Raw genomic sequence first — 20,741 nt, forward strand, 5'->3', positions numbered from 1 at the left:
TTGTTCTTTTCACGAATTTGAATAACAAAGAATAACGACTTTTGCAATGTAATTCCTACGTGATTAACTCTTGTAAATAAAGTCAAATAACTTATTTTTAGGAGCCACGTTACATATATTGTTTGGTAATGAATTTTGGAAAAAGAAGAGCTAGTAGAGGCCGTACTAGGGCTAGGATAACGATTCCCCCCTAAAGGGAACGTTATATTAGTACCCTCACTCCCGAACTCATTTCTGGTACACGTAGACCAATTTGGGCATGGGTAAACTTACGATTCGTGCTAAATATCCCTTGAACTCTACTTGGGAAAAAGGCATGAACGAGGTTTATGAGTTTTCTTAAAACTCATTGGCGACTCCTACTTGTTTCTTACAAAAAAGCGTAATGATAGAATAAGTTCTAATTTAAGGTCCCCCAAACAGTCAGGAATTTAAATCCTAATACACCCTAACAAGTGTAAAGTTTTAGGGTTTTAAAGGGCCATGGGAATTTAAGGAGAAAGATCCCCTACGATGGGAACACCCTCCTTGCAGTGGCGACTCCACTGGGGAATTCGAGGTTACAAGATTAGTTTTTAGTTATGGTTCAAGGTTTCCAACACTAGGTTACCAATGGGTTGTAATGAGAACTAACTTGGATAATCTCTAGTTAGAGAGCGAGACTTGAACGCATAATATCTTCCTTTTTCACAAAAGTAAAAGCCAAACAAGCAACATTGCATCATGCATAATCATATCACACTTTAACCAATGGGGATTGGCTCATTCACTAGGGGTTGCCAACACTAGGCTTCTATCCCGAAATCAATAACAATCATCTCACCCATATCACCAACAAAATGTTGGGAGGGCTATGTCATGGGTCAACACGTTGAGTGATTGATTCGTGCATTGTCCCTTAAGATATGGTACCTTTGGACACCCAAGCCTAGACCTTAGAATAGCATTGTATGTTTTGACGGTTCCTTTTATGTGCTTATGTGACTACATGAATATGTGCTTATTATATGCTTCATGTCTAATCTAATTAATTCCAACTTGTTACCTAGAGATATTAAAAAAAATTGTGAAAACATTGTGGTTCGACACAAAACTACCAAAGAAAAAAAAACTTTTATCGTTCTTTTTTTCGTTTTCATTAAAAAAAAAAGAAAAAAAAATTGTCGAACGCACCAGGTGGCACGCGCAAGTGTTTAAGTTGCGCGCGCCTTCCAAGCGCAAGTTCAGAAGTTGCGCGCGGCTCGTCGGTGCAACTCTGTGTCTTGCGCGCCCCCACTGTTCAACGTTGATTTTGACTCATTACGAGCAATGTCATACGGAGAAAACTATATTACCGTTTCAAGGTTAATCGTTAAGTAGGTGTTAAAAATATCTCTTTGACTAACAATGTTGTCTAACTTAGTTACTTTTATTTTGATCGCCTTTTTCAAAAAAAATCCAAAACATGTTTTCTATCGTTCATTTTGCGTTTTTGCAAAAAAAAAACAAAAAATAAAAAAAAAAAACGCATGTGGTAGATGCTACTCTTAAAGTTGCGTTTTCCACCTTAGCGTAAGACGGAAAATTGCGCGTGATAATATTTTTGATTATGATTCGTTTATGTACTTTATAATGAGATTCGTCATTAGAAGTTCGCATCCCTTAATAAAACGTCATCAATATGTTTATTCTTGAACGTGCCTATTGTCGTGTTCATCATTTTTTAGTTGTAATTGATCAACCTTGATTTAATAATATAATTTATTTACCTCTTCTATGGTTTTAAAAGAAAATCCCGAGAACCTTACTTGGGATGATTGCCTCACACGAAAAAAAAGAGAGAGAAATAGAACGAAAGAAAAAAAGAAAAAGCATTCTTTAAAAAAAAAAAAAAGAGTATGATACAAGAAAAATTATTATTCTAAAAAAACACAGAGAGAAGATAATGAATGATAAAACCGAGAAAATGGTTTAAATATTTCTTGGATTTTACATTCGGAGGTCATTATTCTTTTTAAGCAAATAGTAATATATTGTCCTTTAAAGATGAGCAATATGAGAATGATAATTAAAAAAAACGATATAGATCTCTATTGTAATCTGAATAATCAATAAATACCATAGTATATTTGATCATTTTAAGGAGTGTGTTTGGGTCGATTAATATTTCTAAAATTTGATGAGCATTTTCAATCCAACTTTCTTGTCTTTCTCTTCTACCTTTTTCGAAAACAATTCATTTAAAGTAAAATTCTTAGATGATTACCTTGTTGAAGTCAACACAAATCATGACATTCCATTAATGATTGTTCGTGAATTTTTTGACATTCTTCATCAACAAACTTGCTTAAAGTGAATTCTTATTACAAGGATTACAAAAAAAAAAACAAAACAGAAAGAAAACGATTATTTTGACTTTTGATCGTTGTTTGAATGCTTGGCAGAAAAGGTTTAAGTGAACGCTCTCAATTTCTCGTGATACACATTACAAGATCATCTTCCACAATCGCGTACTAGTCCAATCATGGGTGACAAAACAACATTGGAGAAACTTAGAAAGGAACTTCAAAACCTTAAGGCCCTACAAGAAGAAGAAGCCCACATGAAGGCTCATAAAAAAGCAGAATAGGCTAAAATAAAAGCAAAGAAAGAAAAAGAAAACATTCTGCAAGAAAAAGCAAGAACCGAAAGAGTAGTGGCCTTGGAGAAACATGTCCTTCGAGCTAGCTCAAGGAATAAGTACTTCAATTATGAGCTTGCACCACAACCTAGTGGCAAGACTCTCCCAGAAAAGTTCTTGACTACGGATTTACCAACCTTTAAGGTTACAGGAAATCTTAGGACTCACTTAATAAGCTTTATTGGAATTATGGCATTGAAAGGGGTTGAGCATAGCTTATATGCATGTACTTTTCCTCTTTCATTGGACCAAACTGCTAGATCATGGTTTTATAACCTCGATGCAAAACAAACTTCCACTTGGAGTGACGTTGTAAAATCGTTCTTAATCCAATATGGAGATAACATCGAGCTCACAACTACCTTGCGCGATCTTGAATTTCTTTAGCAAGGGGAAGAAGAAGACTTTATTGACTTTTTTTCCAGGTGGTGATCAAAGGTTGCTCTTCTTTCACAAAGACCTCTGGATCATGAACTTGTCCCAAAGTTCATAGACAATATGTCTCTACCATACAAGTGCCATTTAAAATACCATGGTTTAGACACATTTCAAAAAGTCTATACTGTGGGAACATTAATTGAAAGGGTCTTGATAAATGAAACCATGAATCATATAGATGGACTAGATTTTTAGAGAGGATTTCACCTACGACGGAAAAAAACAAAGCTCGAAGACGCAATCTCAAGAAGTTGTTCAACAATTCAAGATGTAGCACCCTAGGTCTTGTCTTGTTTCGTTCCTTTTGTTTTTTCTTTATGATAGACTAAGAGATTCATGCTGTCGAATCTACTTATTTTGTACTCTCATTAATTAGTGAATAAAAAAATATTATATTTTCAAATACGTCTATCTTGTTCTCTTTTCAATCTCTTTATTGTTATTTGCTCAAATTAAATGAAACATATACATACAACCAGACAATATCAAAAGGCATACATACTCAACACTTTAAGAATCTTGATGAGCTTTGGCTTACAAGATGTATTGAATGAAAAGAGGCCCATCTTTTGGCCTACTAAAAAGAGATATGATGATTACACCAACACAGGAGGCAACTTGAAACTCTACGTAGATAATTCCATGTTCATAACCTTAGAACAATCCATCTTTTGTTAGCCCTTTTGAGCTTCGTCAACTGAGCCTTACTTATTCAACCTACATTATTCTAAACCTTGGGATGGGAATGGTGCAAAGAGATACAAATGAAAAAAATTTGGGGGAACGAAACATAAGAGGGGGACACAAAATTAGTCTAAACCCAAAAAGATCAAATGCAAAAGAAAGAAAAAATCGTTCTAAACCCAAAACTAAACTTGTCAAAAGAAAGAGAGAGGAAGAAATAAAAAAGAAAGGGAGAGAGAAGACAAGAAAAAGGCACCTAATGTAGGAGTTGTCACACAAAGTAGAAAGGTTTTAATTTGAGAAGCACCAAAAGAAAGGGATTAAGGTAGTATACTTGAGCCTGTCAATTTTTTTTCAACCTTGAGCCTAGCCATGTTACAACCCTGAAAAGGCCCTCCTTGAGGTAGACCATAACCATGTACCACGAAAATCATCATTCTACGAGAATATGGCCCACCTTAGGCCTTTGCACATATGAACCTACTATTGAGTAGTTATGCCCATACATAAAATGCATAAAGTGTTTAGTAATGATTACAGAATCATATAAAAAAATCAAATAATTTTGATGATTTGACAGCCATCGGCTTGATTACATCATGTTAGTAAAGCAATCGAATCAAACTAAATTTGATGTTTTCCAAATCCTTTGCCAAGAAAAATGAGATGACTATCACTTTAAAAAACAATCATCTTATTTTCTTGTAATAATAGGGCTATTTATTACCAAGGTGATTCAAGTTCTATATACACTGCCTAGAAAGAAAACGAGTTAATATAATAAATTGATTTGATATATCGACAGCCTCGACGTCAACTTTAGATGTCTTTTACAACTCTTGAGCATTGGTCTTCTCAATTATCATGAGCAACTAATATGTTCGTCTGCGTGGGATATCTCCATCTTCTCTAATAAGCGAGGAACATTGATTGAACATGATCGCTACATGAAAAAATGATCGTTAACACTATCACATGTATACCTTATTTCCAAGTCATCACGATGATTCAAATATTAAGTCAATAATCCTTGCTTTTCACAAACATGTCTAATTCTCTTTCTTTATTCTTCTATTGGAAAGTTGGATTTCCTTTCCTTTTTATGCAAATCCGTCTTTTTTGTTCATTTCTTTTTTGGGGGGTTAGTAGGGATTATCCCTCCCATTGGCAAACTAAAACTCCAAAAATAGTAACAAATTTTTGCTCTTTGGGGGCTAAAAAAGCCAAGACATCCCTCCTTCCCTGTATTTACAGATTTGAACACGCTATTTATGCTGCAAAATCAATGTCATGCAAAGCTTATTACGAACCATCTTAATAACTTTAAATGACAAAGGGAAGAATACCACATCTATTATTTGACCAAGATAATTAATTATGTTACTTGATCAAAAAATTCATGATAAACATATGCAATATTCCACAAATTAAAAATACTAATCTCGGGGCTTCAAATAAAGATGAGAAATATCCCCTAGCATGTGTATACATGAATTGCAAAAGCCACCTAAGGTTACACTTGGGGGCTACAAAAATATTGGTCTCATCTCAACTTTCGTTTTGAAATATGACCATATTTTGGAAAGTGATTAGAACGATCTTATAAATTATTCTAACACTCCACCAAACCTAAGTTTGATAAACATTCATTTTCAAACTACGGTGCTTATTTAATTGAAAGAACTTCACTTTCAATTAGCAAAATATGACAATGATGACAAACACTAAAAAGAAAAACATAAACAAAATTAGATATACGAAAGTTTGCTCATGTTTTCATATCTTTGTTGAAATAAGTTGCAAATTACAACTTACCGTCATCAATCTTGGACAAAAAAGTCACACTCAATTACGAGCTAGACTTTTCTTTCCATTTTGGGTCCAGTTTTTGAAAATAATATGATTATGTATTTTGCCTACTAGAAAAAGTTTCTTTTCAAAACAAACTTTCGGACCCATTACAAATTTTGAATTCTAGTTCGAAATAGCATGTGTTTAATTAAAAAATAGTATTCAAAATTCCTTTTCTGAATTTTTGTTTGTTTTTTTTTCAAATAAATAAATTTTCAGATTCTCAATAACTGTTTGGATACTACATGTATATTTCCAAAAGGAATGAACTAAGATTTGAATTCTTCTTGACTCGAACTTGTTCTCGCCTATTCCTCATGCGAATATTAGCTTAGGGATGGTAAACAAACCACCTACAAGACCAAAATCAAAGATTGATAAGAACAAAGAAAATATTTGATGCTCTAAATCAACTTTGAGAATAAAATCACTGCAATGATCTTTACAAACGTTTAGACATTAGGTAAGATTACTAAACCTTAAATACAATTCTTTTTGGCTTGTAAACAAGCAAAAAACTAACTTGCTTTCTTGAACATGACTTTAACTAAAATGCGAAAGCCATGTCATTGTCCCAAATATATCAAAACAAAAATAGGATATATACATAGGTCCATCTCAATATCATGATTATATGAATGACCCAAACAATAGCAAGTCATTAGAACTACCCCAAATTGGGGGCTCCAAGACATGTAAAATAGCTAGAATGCACATAACCCGACACATGGGGATTCCAATATCCATAAAAAACAAAATGAGATATTCATGCCATTCGAGCTACTTTCGAGAATCGCCTAAACTACAAATTGTTTACGTAGATCTCGAGCCTTACAATTTTCAAATGCATCACAATGATTTAATAATCATTTTGTTCCTTTGAAAACTAAGTTCGCAACTAAACTTGGCCATAGAAACAAACTACAAACATAAAACATATTCGAGCCATTTTCAAGTTCAACTTCAAAAACTAATCTTAGTGCATAATTGTTGTTTCAATACTTCAATTTACTCTAAAGGTTAGAGAGTATGACTAGTATAGAGAAAAAGAAACAAAATCATGAGTTTTAAAATACAATTAAAAAGCATATAACGTACTTGCTCATACGAAAGTTTAGTACTCAATCATTCATCATGAAAATTGTATCAAAACACTTCATTAACATAAGACAAACAATTTCATGAGTTAGACTCTTAAAATCTAAATTAAGAGGTCTTCATTTTTCTCCATAGTTGCACACAAGGAGGATAACATCTACTTTCTCGAGATTCAAATCATTAACAAAATTTGAACTCAAGAATTCGAAAGTAGCGAGAATAGAGGAAAAAAATTGAACAACATTTCATTTTCTCTCTTACTTGTTCTAACAAACGACCAATATTATTGGACTTATCAAATTTCATTTGTTAAAGCTATGAATGGTCGAAAACAGTTTAAATGCACTAGTTTAATCGCTTCCAAGATCCTAGTTGTTATCATAATAAGACGAAACACGGGATTTCTAGACCCATTTCAAGCAACATGAAAGGGTCTAATTATTAAAAACAAACAAATCATCAAAGTAACCCAACATTAAGGGCTACAATATTCGAAAAACATAAAATGGGGGCTCAAAAGCTCGAAGTATAGCCAAACTACCAGTTCGATGATGTCTTCAAGAATCTCCTAAACTAACTAGTTTTGTGCATATCTTGAAATCACAGTTTTATAAGTTAATAATAATAACCATCGATTATTTTTATCATTGATAAAACCAATTTTGCAACTTACGCATGAAAAAATAAACAAAAGTCGCACGAACAATTTCATGCCATTATCAAAGTTCAAAATTTTAATTTAATGAATAATTGATGTTCTAAACACTTCAATTTACATTAAAATTAACGAGTATAGTCTATGTGAGCAAAAAAAGAGAAATAAAGTTCAAGCTTAAATTCAAAATTAAATGAACAAAAGAAAAACACATATATGCTTGTATATGCTCATATAGGATCAATACTTTACCACTTCACATGAAACTTGTTGCAATATATTGCTTAAACATATCACAACAACATAGAACAAACAAATTCATGAAAACAAGTCGAATAAAAAACCCCAACTTCTATTTAGGACTCTTCATTCGGCTTTCTCCATTTTATTGACTAAGTTCAAAGTCTGGTAAAATAAAAGGAGCAAGATTTACTTTCCTTAGCTACAAACGACAACCAAAAAATGGAAAGAGATCAAAATTAGAGAAAGAGGAGAAGAAGAGAGTGAGCTGCAGATCGCGCTTCTTCAATTCATTTTACAAATTAAAATGTTGCGCAACACATCAAGTTGCGCGTAGTATCCTAGCGCAACCTAGTTTCTTGCGCGCGCCTGGCCAGCGCGACCCACTGAGTTGCGCACGGACACTGGTCACTTAAAAGACCGGTACTAGATTTCGATCCGTTTTGAACTTTTTTCCCAACGATTTTGTACGTTAATAGACGTAATAACGCGCGAATTATCGAAATCTTTTAAAATTGCTTTGCATTAGTAGTTTCTTTTCTTCTTTTTTAGCTTTTTGCATCATCCTGCATGCACACCGTGCTTTGTGCCTGCCTTAAGAATACGTTTTGGACGTTTTTTGTGAGCGTGTGTTAAGACGTTCCGTAGTGTTGCTTTACATAAAAGCTCCCAGAGACAGGTTTGTCATTTTACTGTGTTGACTTTAGAAATGTCACATTCTTTTCTTTCTTTTTGGCGGTCACAGCAAAAAGGATGGCGTTATCATACAGCGTAAAATTGTAAGGCGTTATCATATAGCGTAAAATTGTATGACGTAGGAGTTGAGTAAAATTTCACCTCTTCCCAGCCAACGTGATCTACCTCTCGTAACTAAAACGGTAGAATTTCTTTACTTTCTTTCTTTCTTTAGGCGTTAGCTAAAATGAGTCGACTGACGCGCTGAACCATTCGAGAACAAACACTTCTCGATTGGAAGCAAATACGGTAGTTAGTGAGCTTACTGACTTACCGGACACCCAAAAGTAAAGTAAAATAAAAATAAAATAAGACAAGTTTTACAACTTCCCCAAAAATAAAAAGAAATAAAAATAAAACGGGACAAGTTTTATAACTTCCCCCAAAACTCAAATAAAACAATTAAAATACAAATAAAATAAAAAAGAGAGAATTTTATTAGGACTTTACTATGTCACAGTGCATATACTTTGCAGCGGGATAAAATTTTCGCGTTTTCGGACTCTTTTGGCTATAAATTACGACCAGTTAATTCGTGATATGCATAATTACGAAACATAAAATAGCTAGAGTTTCATATTTCAATAATAATAATGTCTCAAAATTTTTATAATACATTGCGTGACTGGTCATATCCTTTTACTATTGCAGAGAAAAGAGAGCTAGAATTATTTCATGTTAGAGGATTATTAGCATTAAGGCAAGAAGCTATTGAACATGATAATCTGAGAGCAACCTTAGATTATTGGAGTGCGGAAACCCATTGTTTCCAGTTCGATTATGATGAAATACGTCCTCTACTGGAGGAATTTGGTGCTATCTTTGGCTTCCCTGCTAGAGTTCTCGTTGTAATGCCTACTCTGCGTGACTACTATTACTAGGATTTTGAGCGTCATCTAAATGTGACAGACACATATTTAAATAAATTTGTGTGTGGTAAGGAAGTAGATCTAGAAAAGCTTGTAAATTTATATTTTAATCGTCTTATCTCTGAATTGTATCATGTATACCGTAGGAGGGCTTATATTTTTTGCATGCTTAGCAAGATTTTTTTTACAAACAGTAGAGTAGGACATGCTAGTCTAGTTTCTGTTCTTGAACATGTTGAATCTGAGAGATCCCCTATGCCCACTTGCCTTGGAGAAACACTGCGTGGCCTTGATGAAGCAAAGCATGACTAGAAAGCCGTCATGAAGGGCTCTCTAGTACTATTGCAGGTAAAAAAAAGATTTCGCGTAAACACCGTGACACGTGGCAGGCACCGCGTCATAGTCAGCTTTGTCGCGCCACGGTGTTCTGTGCCGCGACACGAAATTTTTTCTCGTGTCACAGTGCATAACTCGTGTTATGATCTAGTTCGTAGGAAGAAAACTACTTTACAAACATGTCTTATGATGACTGGAAGCTTTTCTTTGCAAAAAGGGAATTTTCTATTAGATGGGTGGTGCCTTGGTGGAGGCTTACCAAGATGGTTGGGACAGGTGATACTCCCTACTGTCACGTTCCTAGCCTCTCTAAATTGACCTTTTACTGTCCTTCCTGATTGATGCGCCAATATGGACTTGAACAAGTAGTTCTACGCTTTAGTGACACTGACGTAGGGAAAAGTAGGTCGTTTTCTACTCTTTCCTAGAGGTCGTTCTTGTATGATTTGACTTTTTTCGAAGAGAGGGGTCGATGTTGCATCTTAGAGGTCTCCAAGTCAAAGAATCCGTCTTTAACTTACGGTTTGTAGCCTCTTACTCGGAATCAAGAACCAATCGTTCACTCGGGACACCTTCCACATGAAAACATTATGCTTCTTGGTACGATCAAGGAACTTTTGGTTCACAAGGGCATAGATATTGAGGAAATGAGAAGGCGTCTTCTCTCTAGGGTCAACAATTGGAGGGAGCTCGCATAGCAAATCTTTATATGAATCATTGAGGCAAAGAGCGAGGATAGAGATCATTCCTCCAATTTGGATGATTCCCGAGAACAAAACACCATCTTGGATATCAAAAAATCGGTTGATTAAATGCTGAGTGAAATCAACAAGGTCGATCTCATGCGACTCCTGATCGACAATCCATAGCGAACAAAGCTCCTCACGGGAGATAGCTCCCAAAGAGTCCTTAGAGTAAAGGGCATAAGTGAGAATACGATAGAAGTATCTTATGGCCGGATGAACGATCTATGCGGATTTAGAAGTTTGAGGCTCATATTTTCTCTCATCAGAGATACGCCGCTACCACCTAAGCTCATCATATTCATGGTCACTAGAAATTTTTCCATTGGCCAGATAGACAAGATGGTCTTCATCAACGGCCCAAGGAAACCGAAAGTAGGAACAAAGTTGTGACTCCGACAACCGATGATCATTATTGAAAAGTTGAAATGTCAAAGTTCTTGAGGAGTCACCGCTTGACTCTCGGACCACTTCAAGGGATGATAGAAACTCATATGTCACCCTAGCATAGGTAGGGGCGCTCAAATCCAAGAACTCTAAGAGATCGAGGTTCTTGGCTAGGTAGCGAATGTCATCATCTATGCCAAGGAGTTTGGTTGTTGTTTGATCGTAGAATCTTGTTGACTTGAGCTTCCGCTTGGATAGTTGCTTGAACCTATCCCAATGTAATTCCTTAGAGAATTCAATGCCGTATGTCTCTACCACCTCGGGGGGAGGTGGAACAACGCGCCTAACTTTGCTTGAACTTGTTCTAGCACGCTTCTTATGATGGATGGGAACCATCTACAAGAAGCAAAGCAATTCATGAGCAATTCGTGTACAATTATCATTGTTCTAGAATATTCAAAAGAAATTGCTCTATTATCAAGCACAAACATTATTCAATTAAAAATGAAACAAGAAATGGTCACACATGAACAATGCCATGAATATTAAGACATAAGCTTGAAGCAACTAGACATGAAGTAAAGGCGAAATTGGACACATGAGACCAAATCATGAATCATTATGAGCAAATTAATCTCAAAACATTGAATTATCAAAGAAATGAAACTATCATATAGAATACCCATGAGAGAGAAAATGACCAACAATGGTGAATCAAGGATTCAAGCAAGGTATACAAATTCATCATGAAAAAGATTCAATTTAAAATCTAATAACATCATTCAACACAAATTACAAGTTAAAAGAACCAACAACGGAGTTCTACCATGAAAGCAAAAACAAGAGTTTCAAGCTTCAAAAATGAGGAAGAAGATGACTAGAAAGTGAGAAATTATACCTCAATGAAGCTTTGAATTACTTGAAAATTGCGCAATTGATGAATATAGAACAATTAGAACACCCAAAGTTGAGATTCAAGCACCAAAGCAAACCCTCAAAAATTCGAAATTTAGCCCCAAATTTTCAGTTTTTTTTTTTATTTTTATTTTTTGAAAGATTTAAGTGAGGTTAATGTAATTTGTGATGAATTGAAATAAAAAAGGATTAAGTTTCTTGATTTTCAAAGAGATTATAGGGGTTTGAAGAGAGAAGAAAGGGTAGAGGAATGAAAGGGAATTCGGGGAGAGAGAATGGAATGAATAAGGGAGGATAGGGGAATGAAAAAGGGACGAAGAAGGGGTTGTAGCTGTTGTCGATTGTGCGTGCGCACAGAGGGGTTGGTGCGTGCGCACCAACGACGGCAGGGGGTGGGATTTGCTGCGAGTTCGGGGATGCAACATTGGCCAAAAACGCTGCCTACCTGGTGCGTGCGTGCAATAAGGAGGTGCGTGCGCACCAGGTAGGGGCTGGGGGGTTGATTCTCGCTTGAGACGCACCAAAAGCAGGCCAAAAAAATCTAACCCTCTTGGTGCGCGCGCGCAGGGATGTTGGTGCGTGCGCACCAAGGGGGTACCGGGGGGGTTAAAAAACCGTCAAATTTCAATCACATGAGCTAAGATATATGACCCCTTTGGTGCGCGCACGCAACCTATGATGCGTGCGCACCAAGCAAGAAAATTTCGGCCATGAAAATACTCTCGTATTTGCATTAACGAGATAGTTGAAAACTCACTCGAAAAAGAATAGAAAATCAATGAATATGCAAACACGAGAGCATAAAACCCCAACAAGCTTCTTCACTTATGCTTACCCAAACCTCGAGAAACCTTGAATTAACACCGAAATTGTTGGAAATTTTCATCGATCCAATCTCATGGCACCTAAAATAAAGAAAACAAAGAAGAATAAGATAAATTCTCAAAAATAAAAGAGATATAGAAATATGAAAAATCAAAAGAAAAGGGTTAGAAAACCGGGTTGCCTCCCGGGAAGCGCTTGTTTAACGTCATAGCTCAACGTTCTCCACCTATTAAGGTAGTTGTCGGAGTGTGAATAAGGCCAAAAGCACAATCGAAATACTTCTTGAGTCGATGGCCATTGACCTTAAACGGAGACGAAGAAACCATCATTGAAACCTCTACAACACCACTAGGAAAGACATTCTGAACCTTTGTGATTTGTCATTGACCGGTCTCTTGGGATCTAGGCCTTGGGAAGGTAAAGAAGAAGGACTAGCATGGTCTTTCAAAGCATTAGCAAGTTGAGAAATTTGGTTTTCAAGAATCTTATTATGAGTCATCATTTCATTGAATTTCTTGTCACTTGCGGCCATGTAAGTGTTCAACAACTTTGTTTGATTTTCAATGGTTTCTTCCAAATTGGTTCTATGTGAAGAAGAAGTGGTTTGAACATAGGAATTATCATTTTAGGCCTTTGGAGCAAAACCGAGTGGGGGACCCCCTTGAAAATTTCCCCTATTTTGATTGTTCCAATTACCTCTACCTTGATTATGGTTACCATAACCTTGGTTATGATTGCCATAATTTTGGTTATGATTTTGGCTATTATAACCTTTGTTGTTATAGTTACCTCGGGCATTTTTGTTCCCATGGTTCCTATTACCACCACCTTGGTTGTAGTTGTCAATATTGCCATGATTGTTGTAATTCCTATTCCATTGACCTCTTTGATTCTCAAACCTAGAATCATGATTATTTGACACATAGTTCACATGCTCATTCACATTTCCATCTTGATCATCGCAAACATCCATACGTGCATGAGGGCAACTAGAAACATCATGATCATACGACCCACAATCATCACAAAACAAGCATCCACTAGGCATGTTATTAGAAGAAGGAGGGAGTTGAGAATTAGAAGACATACCTCTCCCCTTAGATTGGGAGGGAAGACTTGAAACTTGGTAGGTAGCACTTTCTAACTTCGCCTTGATAGCGCACATCTCCTTCCCCAAGTTTGTCATTTGTGAGGATAGATTGTTGACTGCATTGAGATGATCAACCGAGTACACCGAAGAGCTACTCTTTCTAGTTGACTCTCTTTATCCATCTTGCCAATCTCTATAATACTTCACTACATCTTCAATTATGTCCACCACTTCCTCTTCCGTTTTGTTCATGATAGGACCTCCGGCTCCTCCATCTAAACACGATTTTCCTTGAGGACTAAGGCCTCCATAGAAGATTTGAATAATTTGGTAAGTGGGAATTCCGTGGTGAGGACATTCTCTTTGATACTCTTTGTATCTCTCCCATGCTTCATAGAGACTCTCACTAGGCTTTTGCTTGAAACCTTGAATCAAAGCTCTAGCCTCCGCTGTTTTCTTTTGTGGATAAAAATGGGATAGAAACTCTTTGGTCACTTCATCCCATGTCCTTAGAGAATTCGGCTTGACTTCCTTTTCTAGCCATTCCAAGGAACGCCCTATGAGCGAAAAGGGAAAAAGCTTGAGGCGGATGAATTCTTGGGAAATTCCATTCACCTTGATAGTATTGCAATAGTTTTCAAACTCCTTGAGATGATTTAGCGGGCTTTCATGCTTGGCCCCACTAAATTGTCGTCTCTCTATCAAAGTGATCATAGCCGGTCTTATTTCAAAGTCATTTGCCGGTGTTGTAGGTGGAGCAATCCCACTCTCAAATCTATATGCACCGAGAATCCCCAATTCTTTCAACGCCACCCTTGGATTTTCTCCCATGCTTGCTTGTTCCTCTTGTTGTGGTTCTTCTTCACTTGAAATGCTAGGGCTTGAAGATCGCCTAGCACCCCTTAACCTTGCAATAGTTCTCTCAATTTCCGGATCAAATGGTACTAGTGAACGACCACGTGCTCTATGCATAAAATCTCAAAAGAAATGGTTAGTAGCACGGCTACAAATGTAGCCTAAAAGGAATTTATTTTGTTTTTTCAATTAAAGGTGAAATAGACTCAACAACTATAACAAAGCACCAATATCAGTCCCCGGCAACGGCGCCATTTTTTGACGTAGGGAAAAGTAGGTCGTTTTCTACTCTTTCCTAGAGCCAAAAAAATTTATAAACACTCGACCAACCTAATACGAGTATATGGTAAGTCAAGGGTCGAATCCAAGGGAATGAGTAGGTGCAAGCTATAGCCTAGGTCAAGATACTTCGAAGATTGAGGGAAGATGCGGTTGGTAACTAAGGTATCAGGAAAACTAGATTAATCGAGAAATTAAATATACTAAACACTAGGGATATTAGTTTCACATGCAAGCTCAATGATTATGCTAATGAAGGATCACTCAATCAATTCAAGCATTTTAAAGGACAAACAATAGTTGCAATCAAAGGAATTCAAGGGCTATCTCCTATAATCCAAGCTAGGGTTCACTATGAATGGCTAACTAGGAAAATCACAATAAAATTCAATCAATTAAAGAAATTCTCAAATCAAGGGTTCATGTCATTGAAATTTGCAATGCAATCTAGATTAATCTTATAGGTTGATCACTCCTAGTCTAATTAATCACATGCACAACCATGTCAACCAATTTAATTGCAACAATTCAATCAATCAAGGATCATCAACTAGCAAAAATCATCAATCTAGCATGCTTCTTCTTCTCCCTACCAACTAATCTACTCACTAATCATGGTGAAATTGGAAACAAAACAAATTCAATCAAAATCATATTCATTTCAAGTTTAATTAAGAAGAAATTCAATCTCTCAACAAATTCTAAAGCAAAGAATGAAATCCAAATCAAACATTCAAAAATTAAAGGAAATTGCAATAGAAGTAAATTCAAAGGAAAGAAATCTCACAATCTTTCATTGATGAGAAGAAGAAATCCAAAAGATCAAATTGAAATCCAAGATCAAATTCAAGTACAATCAAGTATCTTAAGCTTCTCTCTCTACTAATTCTGGAAAAATATATGTCAAGTACAAAAATGAGTCGTCCCCCTAAAAAGGAAAAGATTAAGGGTATAAATAGAAGAAGCGAGTGAAGGGGGGGGGGGGGGCGCTTGGTGTGCGCGCACCACCAGGCCGCGCGCGCACACAGGTGGGTGTGCGCGCTCGCACCCCCTGTGCCGCACGCACGCACGTACCTCCTCGGTGCTCGTGGCCTTGCCTCCTTCGCTTTCTCGATCAATCTCCGCGCTCCCGAGCATCCTTATCATTGGTGCACTTGAGGTGATGCCCGTGAGAAGGGCAGCTCCTTTATCGTCCAAGCATTAGAATGCCTTGAGCCAAAGCATTACTTCTAAGGCCCTCGAGCTCACGGAGCTATCTTGAATTGCGTTTTCGGAATCCCGAACTTTGCTCCATTAACTCTCTTGAATGCGCTTGAGCTTTCTCCTTGGTGATCATACCTCGGGAAACTCAACATACCTACAAAACAAATCAAGGAAACAAAGAATCGAGAGAAATGGTTGAGAAATGAACAAAATGACAAGAAAACCAATAAAAGCATGCATTTCTCTAAAGTTACGCACAAACACGCAAAGCAAGAATTATTATGTATAAACATGACAAAAAGGACTAAAAATGGGAATAAAACTATAAAGAAAACCTAGCCTAAGAGTGCCATAAATGACACTCATCAGACACTCCTCATGAAGTATCATTATATGAAAGTAATGTTCACAAGTATGAAACATATTGGATTGGAAGGCCTATGTGGACCATTTATGCGAGTAACTAACCTCCTCCACCTTTATCTAGTGGATACAAAGCATGGTTGAATCCTCGAAGTAGGAGGGAACGAATTGGATCATGTAAGTTTGATGGTGATGTGAAGGGACGACTTGGAAGTAAGAAAGCGCCTCCTAAAGATCTTCTTGGTCCGAGAACACAAGGAATTAAATTTAAGACTCCTATCATGCCTAAGAAAAAGTTTTAATTTTAAATGAGGTAAAATTTCTTTGCTTTATGATTTAAGTTTTAATTTTAAATGAGGTATATGATGCCAAAAGTTGTAGTGACATTTATTAATAATAGCATATTTATTTTTTCCTTAATTAAAACTTACAATGACTTTTATTAATTAATTTATTTTTATTTATTATATACAAGTCAAGAAGTCAGACGTCATGGAAGAATAATAATTGTCGAACGAAATAATCCCAAAACAATAAAATAAACAAAATTGTAAATTTTTCGGAGAATTTAAACGCCGTGTCACGGCATGTATCCCGCATCACGGTGTGTAATGTCGTGAAACAGTTCTGGTGACGTGTTTTAATACTCGCAAAACAAGAAAAATAAACGGGAGTTGCAAAATTCCAGCAAAATTGCTACACCGTGTCACGGTGTGACTGCCGCTTGACAGTAGAGCATACCGTGATACGGTGCTTATGCTCTGTAGCGGTGGGTCGTGCCGTGGCGCGGCACTTGCTGCTGTTAAATTTTCTTAGTTTTTATGCATTCTAGTGTTTTGTATGCTATAGTTTCGTTGACGAAGAAGGGATTTTTATTTTTAAAGTTGTCGGGCCCCCTTGAGGGCTTGCCTACATATCCTTAAAAGGAATCAGACCAAATGTAGCTCTAACGGGTCTTAAACCCATGCAATTAAGCATAAAATTTTTTGAGTTGATTCAAATTGGTTAAATTATGGAATCCGTTGCCATCCATGTATACTAGTTATGCCGCTCCGCCAGACAAAATGGACTTAACAATGTATGGACCTGACCAGTTTGGTCTAAATTTCCTCTTGGATCTAACACATTCTTGCGAAGTGCTTTAAGTAAGCACTAAATCATCTTCTTTGATATTCCTAGTCTTGACTTTTTTTTATTGAAATGTCGTGCCATACATTGTTGGTAAGTTTGGACATGATGGAAAGCTGCCAAGCGTTTTCGTCAAATAAAACTAGTTCATCATATCTCGCTCTAATCTAGTCGACTTCATCTTGTTAACTTTCCAACGCGATCCATAGAGAGGGGATTTCTAGCTTGATTGGTTGTACGACTTCAAATCCATAAACCAGAGAAAAGGGGTTAGCCCTTGTTGATGTACGAACGGAAGTTCGATAACCCCAAAGAGCGAAATGTAGCTTGCTTGACCAATCTTTGTAATTTTCTGTCATCTTTTCGATGATTCACATTCTTATAGGTCGATTCTACTGCATTATTTGCGGTCTGTAAGGCAATGATCTGTGATGTTTGATATGATATTTCTACAATAGTTCTATGCATTGGGCTTGGAAATGCGTCCCATTATCACTGATCATTTCATGAGGTACACAATAGCGACATATGATATTTTTCTTGATGAACTGAGCTACATGTTTTGCTGTGAGTTTAGCATATGAAGCAGCTTCTACCCATTTTGTGAAGTAGTCGATTTCTACAAGGATGAAGTCGTGTTCCCCTTGTCCTGGTTGCGTTATTTTCCCAATGATGTTAATTCCCCAAGCAGAGTAAGGCCATGGAGAAGTGTGTATGTAGTGAAGCGAAGGCGGAACGTGCTGCAAATTTGCGTAGACTTGACACTTCATCATTTATTGACATATTCGTGGCAATCTCCCTCGATGGTTGTCCAATAATAACCTTGTCGTTGAATCTTTTGGACTAACATCTTAGCATTCATATGTGTTTCGCATATCCCGGCATGAAGGTTTTCCATGGTTCTGCATGCTTCTTTCTTAGCTATGCATAACAGGTTTCTCCTTTGTGCGATCCTTTTATGGAGTTCTCCTCTAATGAGCATATACTGTGAGGCGAAGAGCCTCAAAGCGCGGCGTGCCCTTTTGTCAGTATTAGGAGGGTATTCTCCCTTCATCACATAGTTAAGGATGTTTGTGTACCATGGCTCTTCATCTTCTTCTTGTGAATCTTGTTCATCATCAAGTGCGTGAACATAAGCCGGCTCATATCTTCTTTTTATAGTTAATGGCATTCTGATTGTGTCTCTTTGAATTTGAACCATTGATGCCAACTTAGCTAGTGCGTTGGAAAACTGATTTACTTCTCTAGGCAAGTACGTGTATTCCACTGCATCTAGTTGCTCCGTCAGAGTTTCCAAATGAGCCTGATACGTAGCGAGACTTTCACTTCTCACTTTCCATCTCTTCGAGATCTGGTTGATGATTAGCGACGAGTCACCATAGATTCTCAACTTCTTGATTCCCAAAGCAACAACTGTTTCTAATCCCAAGATGCACGCTTCATATTTTGCAGCGTTGTTAGTAACATCAAAATAAAGCTTCATGGAGATTGGGATGTGCTCTTCGTTGGGTAATACAACCAAGACTCCTATACTACTGATATGTCGATTTTATATAGTGGTTTACCCCCATCCCTTGGTCATAATTAGGAGTATTTTTGGCTCTTTAGAGCCGCTTTTATTACTAATATGTGTTTTTTCTAGTGTTTTCGTAGTTTTGGTATTGTTTTATAGAAAATTGCAGATTTGGAGCATTTTCCCAAGATTATTGGAGCTACTACGAGCACTAGAGGATCATGACCATCTTTCATAGCCCATGGCCGATTAGAATTATAAGATCTATGATTAAGGGCTCGACATAGAAGAAAACAAGGCATTGGAATGAGTGATTGAAGTCCTAAAGAGAAGATTAGAGTTCGAGCTAAGTCATTAGCCCAAAACAAAAGTCTAAAGGTTGCCCAAGAGGTTCCGTCTGGCCTGGTGATGGCTCGCCCGAAGGCGCGCCTGACCGAGTGAGGCTGAAGAGAAGAATGTCAAGTACAAGTTAATTCACGAAATGTAGGATAATGCATATCAACAAATTTTCTCATTCCTATATCATTCATGCATCTCCTAACATAGTCATATAATCCTAAAGATTCAAGGGTGGGGCGGTGTAACCACCGAGAAGGGATTACCTCATGCTCATAGAGCTTCGTGAGCCGTTCCCGTTGTGTTCTGTGGTGATTCGAATGCTTTGCCACTGAGGGAGCTGCAAATCCGGGTCATAACCTTGGCTTGAACTTGAACCACGCCTCCCTTGTGATCTTGGCGTCTTTTATGCCATTTTTTACAAATAGGTTTGTAAAAAGTTTGTTTGAAATTGAGTGAAATTGGTGTAGAAATGTAGAGGATGAAGAGAGGAGAAAGATTATGTAAAAATTTTTGAACTTGGGTGAGAATTGGAGTGGAAATCTTAGAGAGAAGGTAGAGGTTTTTAGGTTTTAGAGAGAGAAACAATGGATGAAAAAGGAAAAAAGAGGAAAGAAACAAGGAGGAAGAAGAAAGAAGAAGAGGAAAGGAGCCCGGCTGACTCGCGCCCGGTCGGGCACCATGTCGCCCGGTCGGGCGATCTAATTCATTATTATTATCCCTTCTCGCGCTTGGTCGGGCTCCATCTCGCCCGATCGGGCGAGGTTGTTTCTAATTTTTCTTCTACTCTCGCGCCCGATCGGGCGGGGAAAAGTTTCGTACTCGTCAGCCTTTTCCCGTTCGAGCGAAAATTGTAGATTTTTTTCACCTCGCTCTCGCGCCCGGTCTGGCGGAGCATCGCCCGAGCGGGCGAATTTCTTCCTTTTTGGACTCTCTTCTCGCGCCTGGTTGGGCGGAGCATCGCCCGGTCGAGCGCGCTACAGTACTTGAGCCTTTTTTTTCTTTTTTCTTTTCTCAAAATTTTGACTAACTCTTTTCCTCCAAACCTGTACAAAACCTCATAAAACTCATTAGATTTCCTCCCCTCTCCTCACACTAAAAAAAAAAAGAAAACTAAACTAAAATGCAAGAAAATACAGGTTGCCTCCCGCAAAGCATTGGTTTATCTAGGTCCCGCACGACCCTCTTACCACATGTCACTCAAGATGAACTGGAATCGATTAGGTGAAGTAATTCAACCGCACCAATCATAGCTCCTTGATGGTATATTTTAAGTCTTGTGCCATTTACCTTGAACTTACTACCATGTTCATCGATTAGATCCACAGAACCACACTTATTTACCCTTTTTGCGGTAAAAGGACCCGACCACCTTGGCTTTAACTTTCCTGGGAAAATTTTAAGTCTAGAGTTGAACAACAACACCTTGTCACCCTCTTTGAATTCTCTTGGAAGGATCATCTTGTCGTGCCATCTCTTGGTCTTCTCCTTGTAGACACGTGCACTATCATAGGCCGTCAACCTAAACTCATCTAGTTG

At 37.3% G+C, this 20,741-nt stretch overlaps 1 non-coding gene across 1 annotated transcript; it reads left to right on the forward strand.

Moving 5' to 3' along the window:
• Positions 1–13,865: 13,865 nt before the first annotated feature.
• On the forward strand, positions 13,866–13,971 carry LOC145593201 (small nucleolar RNA R71). Its single transcript, XR_014102576.1, has one exon. It is a non-coding gene; the product is annotated as a small nucleolar RNA R71 (small nucleolar RNA).
• The last annotated feature ends 6,770 nt before the right edge of the window (positions 13,972–20,741 follow it).

Source organism: Chenopodium album, chromosome 18, assembly GCF_948465745.1.
Source record: "Chenopodium album chromosome 18, dcCheAlbu1.1, whole genome shotgun sequence".
NCBI classification, from domain to species: domain Eukaryota; kingdom Viridiplantae; phylum Streptophyta; class Magnoliopsida; order Caryophyllales; family Amaranthaceae; genus Chenopodium; species Chenopodium album.